The sequence below is a fragment of the Cyprinus carpio genome, chromosome A22 (assembly GCF_018340385.1).
Source record: "Cyprinus carpio isolate SPL01 chromosome A22, ASM1834038v1, whole genome shotgun sequence".
Taxonomy (NCBI): domain Eukaryota; kingdom Metazoa; phylum Chordata; class Actinopteri; order Cypriniformes; family Cyprinidae; genus Cyprinus; species Cyprinus carpio.
The window spans coordinates 12,915,205-12,921,323 of record NC_056593.1 but is presented as its reverse complement, the minus strand read 5'-3'; the positions used below and the strand labels follow the sequence as shown (position 1 = coordinate 12,921,323).

Sequence of the window (6,119 nt, the reverse complement as noted above, 5' to 3'; positions counted from 1 at the left end):
GTTTATCATGTTATGACTTGGAATATGCATGTTCTCATGTAAAAAAACGTTGTTTCACGTCTCATTTTCCTATACAGTAATGTACACATTTTCCTTCAAATTGACAAGTGCTTTTGCTTTCCTTTTTCTGTTTCTTGTTTTATGACCACTAAATAGCATTATGATGGGAGAGAGTTTGGAAACTTTCAAGATCCTTCTGATGTTAACACTTGTGTGGTCACGTTGCGCTATGAAATTTAGAATCTTGACGGTTCAGACCTTTGTGCTTCCATGTGCATTCCATACAGAAGTACAGTACACTCATTTTTTGTAACTAAATGTGATTGCTTTTGCCTTATATATATATATACACATACATATAATATCTTGGTTTCTCATTTTGACCAATAACTTGCATTATAGTGGGGGAAGTGCATGTAAACTTGTGCAGGGTTAATATGTAGTGTTTAACCTTCTGATTTTCATATTGAGGTATGAAATTAAAAATAATCCCTGTGGTTTTGATCTGAGGAATTGAAATGCAACTATTTGTTTCTCAATCCCATGCCAATGTTATTTGTTATACATCACACTTTCAAGTGTCGGTTCAGATCTTTAGATGCGTGTGTGTGTGTTTGTATTTTGCATTTTTTTTTATCAATTGTCAGTTGATGTGTTGACAGCAAATTGCTTGTTCAATTTAAATGTGAATGAAAGTGTTGTCTCTATCATTAAATAAATTACATTTAAAAAAAAAGTGTTTTGTCATCTTTATTTAAAAATGTAAGTCAGTGGGGTAACATTTGTTTACAATTATTGATTGAAGTAAAAAAAAAAAAATCCCTGTTGACACAACATGATTTAGGTTTACTGGACTAGAAAATAATAGTCAAGTCAACTTAAAGAAATTTGTTACCTGGACTAATTCCACTCTAATTGGAAGTTGTTTCAACAAGAAATGTTTTGTCAAGATAACAAAAAAATTTTAGGCAGCGGGGTAACAAAGTATTTTTAGTTGACTCAAATTCTTTTTTACAGTGTAAAGTGTACAAGACTCAATACATTGAGGTTTAAGATTAGGTCTGGTAAATGTTTAAGATAAGGTCTGGTAAATGTTAACTGGTCACCAACATATTGTGTACAATCAGATTAACAGTTTTTTTTTCTTCCCTGTTTTATCATATTGTGTCAATCTTCCATCATGCACTTGAACACAAAAATACTATTATCATTTGCACTACAATGACATGAGTGTACCTCTTTTGTCATGAGCATATAAAAAAAATATATATATATTAACCTGATATTATAATGACAAAAAAAGCAATTCTAAAAGTCACATTGCTCTATCCTTTACTGCTGTATCTTTTTAAAAAAGACTATTATTAAAACTGCTTCACAACTTATTAACATTTGATAAAAAAAAAAAAAACAACATTTAAAAATATTAATATCATAGAGAGGACCCTGGCAGACACTAATGACTGTGTGCGAAGGTCAATAAATCACGTCAAATATCAGAGAAATTTGATGTTTTTTTATTATTATAGTTACATCACCTTTTAGAGTCATTTAATTAACTTTTGATGAAAGTGATATAATGATTTTCAAAACCGTATGAAATCAATAAATTTATTTCTGTATATTTGAAACGTTTTTATACTGGATTTCATAATTCATCATTGACTCAACTGATTGGCAAACCACCATTGGCCAACAACACTTGTGTAAATGATTGGAGATGAAGGAAATAAGATCATGTGTTTGCCTACTAAACTTCAAAAATGAACACCACTTCTGTAAAAGCACTTCCTTGAAAGCAGGATAAATAAGTATACGTGATATTTTAATGTAAATCACTAATTTACTTTTATTTAAAAAAACATGTCAAATGAACATTTACTTAACTAAGTATCACTTTAAATACTGGAGCTATTGGTTAAATGATTTTAAATTAATTTGTGTTTTATTATTATCAGTATTAATCTTGACAAAAAAGTGAATTATTTTGAAAGTTAAATCCTACTTCTACACGTTTCAGGTAAGATTATTGTGTTAATGGATCAATATGAATTTATCAAAATTCCCAACACAGACTAAATATATTTACACAAGAAGGAGAGTTCCCTCACTGCTCTCACAGTGACTGTGAAAGTTTGTTTGTCTTCAGTGCCAACATTATGGTCTCATTGTTTGTTTCTTTTCTTTTCTTTTCATTTTTTAAAAAATCAGGCTCTCTAACATTGAACCGCATCTCTGTGATATGTAAGAATATTTGTGCTCGGAGAGAAACCAATGTGCAGTTGAAGTGCTCTTATGACAACATCCACACCAAAACTGCGTTCTGGTTCAGTGAAAAACAAAGTACAAACTGGAGAAGAAACAATGAACCTGAAGATTTGACTTCAGACTCAGATTACTCAGGACGGGTGGAGCAGATCATAGGTAAATATGAAGCAGAACTCACAATATCAGACGTGAGAGAGAGAGACTCTGGAGAATATCAGCTCATGTTCGTGGAATGTTTTGTTAAACATCTCAGCTCAGCGGCCGTCAGTCTAACAGTCACAGGTGAAACTGAGTCAAGATTCTAGTCACTTCAACTGTTTTCATTTGTCAAGATTTATTAATTTTTACTCTATATTTAGACCTGCAGGTGAGGATGAATCCTGCATCTACAGACCAGAGAGATCAGAAAGTAAAAACTGACCTGTGAGACTTCCTGTGATTTGACGTCCAGACCTCAGAATTACTACTGGAAAAAAAAAGGACAATATGTAGAAGATCTTGGTCATTCCAGGAGCATTGAAGTTTCACCGGAGGCTGCTGACAGTTACTCATGTTTTCTTATTGAAGATCTAAGAACTCCTCCTCTCCTGTGTGTGAGTGACATTTAATATTTTTAATATCAGTGTTTGTTCACATGAGTATATGAGGACACATTTAAAGGTATTTTCATACCAAGACTAATGTTCGTCATGAAAATTATGCACGATTTCTGCATGTGATTTGTCTGTTCAAGTCCCATTTTGTCACATAAATACAAACTCGGAGGAAGACCGTGAGGACATAGTATGCCATTTAAGACAGGGGGCCTGTCCCAATACCCACACTTGCAGTCTTTGCACTTGACCACTAGTTACATGATGTCTTTCATGTGCTTTTCCCAAGTGTTCAAATGGCCTTTTAAGTGTGCGTAACACTTACATCAGTGTTGCAAAATTGCATTTTAGATAGCTTTATTTACACATTTTGACTTCAAATACTTTTCACTTCAAAATGTCTGTACAATGTGTCCATATGTAATTACAGATTACAGTTTAGTAATTGTGATGCTTCTGAAGAAGTGATTAAAAATCAGTTGTAAATGTTTTACAAACTACACATATTCATCTCCGTACCAATAAAATGTGCAATAATGATTTTTTTTTTTTTCTACCAAATTATATGTAATGTCCAATCAGTGTAACTTGCACTGAAAAGGTTTCCTCATTCTAGTGATTTCAAGGCACATGAGATCCTGAAATTTATTAATGTTGGGATACGCTTAATCTGAAACACCACTAGAGACGGTGTGGATTTAGTGTGCGTTAAGGGAACTTGGCTTTTTTCCAACTTGGGATGGTCTTGTGCACCTACTTCCTGTCTCATGTACACTCTCTCTCAAGTGGCCAAGGCCACAAATGTGGGTATTTGCTCAGGCCCAGTAAAAAATCTGTGTGTGACTGGCACCAACTTGTAGTTTTATGAAGCCATTTATGTGACCAAAACAGCAATTCTTATTGGTTAGACAGTTTACTTTGTAGTGCGATGGGCGAGAAAAAGATCAGAACCTGTTTCCTATTAACAATGATTTTTTATGACAAATATTCATCTTGACGTGAACAGACCTTCATTATGAGTTTCACAGCAGTAATCTGTGTCTCTTTCAGGCATTTCTAAGAGTGGCTGCTGGGATGTGACTTACACATCTAGAAGAGTCTGTGCTTTGGTCGGCTCAACAGTAGACATTTCCTGCACATATTCACTTCCCTCTGGTTATACTGTATATAAAACATCCTGGCACTACCCATCTGGGGGCTTCAAGGATCTGCGTGAGGAGCATCAGTTTGCTGGTCGTGTGGAGTATGTGGGGAACAAACTGAGAATCAAAGAGCTCAAGATCAGTGACTCTGGAGATTATCGATTCAGGTTCATTTTATAACTTCTAATAGTTTTTTTTTTCTCTCTCTCTCTCTCTCAGATACGCAGGTGTAAAGCAGCCCATCTGTTGTATCAGAGGGACAGGAAGTGACATTAATCTGTTCAACTAAATGCACTCTAAATGACAAACATACTTACATCTGGTACAAGAACGGACGGCAGGTAACAGATGGATTCACTAAAGACAACAAGCTGTACCTGGACTCAGTCAGTGATGAAGAGCTTCACCAGTATTCCTGTGCTGTAGAGGAGGTGACACATCTGTCATGATACATGTGCTTCAGTGTGAAATGTTTGATGAGTTCAGGTGGTTTCTCTGATAGTCATGATTCACTTCTTTGTGTTGTGAAGATCCAGTGGACAGCACAGCGTTCAGTCATTATACAGTCACTCTGCTGGTGTTTTTACCTCAGTTTCTCATAATAGCAGCTCTGTGGATGTGGTGAGTAAAATATGTAATTGCATGATGAATAATTAAATGAATTCAGGTGATAAGAGAGTCCATTATGATACATAAGGTTTTTCATCAGAATGCATCTCAATTTAAAACTAAACTGAAAACAAAAGTGAAGGTAAGAAATTATGTAGATATCATATTTAATCTACTTTGATATAAGAGATGCAAAGGCAACAACATTGTTGTAAATACGTGTAATGTCTTTCTCTTCGTCTGTCTCAGATTCTGATGTCTTCATCTACATCTGCTGTCTGTCCATCAGAGTGATGTCACTGTGTTCACTGTTGTGACATTCCATTGTGACATCATCACCTAGCAACAGTCAGGACTGTCAGTAGCAACATCAGAGATACAGTGATGTCATAGACAGTGACATATCATTTATTGTCTAGTCTGCATAATCAAACAAATCCAAAACAAAACTATAGTCCTGGGTTTAGCTAAAAAAAAATTCTCCAATTGTTAAATGTAAAAAAAAAACTTTTTCTTTAAATATCCCTTAATGTCCTTTAATAAAGTGGTGCAACTTTTGTGTATAATATCTTATGATTTCTTTATTTCTGTATAAGTGCAAATTTTATTTTATATATCAATGGATGAAATGTAACCACAATAATGATGCACAGAAAAATCAATAAAACAATTTAATAAGCAGACAAACTGGTTATTAAAAAGGATTTGTTCTAATATTTGGGGCCCAAGCAATTCTGTTTCCTATTTTAGTTTATTCAGATATCAATAATGCATAAAGTACATATTACAATGGTGTTTTATCTGACCGTGAAATTAATACGTTTATTAAAAAGGAAAGGATGGTTTTTAATTGGCATTAGTAATTGCTCTGTGGGTTTTCCTGTTTTTTTTTTTTTGTTTTTGTTTTTTTAAGTAATAGTAGAAGGTGTGAACTTTAAGATAAGGTCTGGTAAATGTTAACTGGTCACCATCATATTGTGTACAATCAGATGAGCAGTTTTTTTTGTTCTTCCCTGTTTTATCATATTGTGTCAATCTTCCATCATGCACTTGAACACAAAAATACCAAAAAGTATTATCATTTACACTACAATGACATGAGTGTACCTTTTTTGTCATGAGCATTAAAAAAACAAACAAAAAAAACTAACCATTCTGATATAATGAATAAAAAGCAATTCCAAAAGTCACATTGCTCTATCCTTTACTGCTATATCTTAAAAAAAAAAAAAAACTATCAAAACTGCTTCACTACTACTTAACATTTAAGGAAAAAAAAATAATAATAATTGTATCATAGAGAGGACCCTGGCAGAAACTAATGACTGTGTGTGATGGTCAATAAATCACTTCAAATATCAGAAATAATTGGTTATTTTTTATTGTTATAGTTACTTCACATTTTGGAGTCATTAAATTAACTTTTGCTGAAAGTGGTGTAATGATTTTCTAAACCATATATCAACAAAGAGATACAAACACAGGAACTGAGGAATGAGGTTTAAGA

The 6,119-nt window shown here is 33.5% G+C and overlaps 1 long non-coding RNA gene across 1 annotated transcript; it reads left to right on the top strand.

Moving 5' to 3' along the window:
* The first annotated feature begins 4,444 nt into the window (after positions 1–4,444).
* On the top strand, positions 4,445–4,910 carry LOC109112585. The gene is made up of 3 exons (XR_006153188.1): positions 4,445–4,624; positions 4,701–4,754; positions 4,862–4,910. It is a non-coding gene; the product is annotated as an uncharacterized LOC109112585 (long non-coding RNA).
* Positions 4,911–6,119: the final 1,209 nt, after the last annotated feature.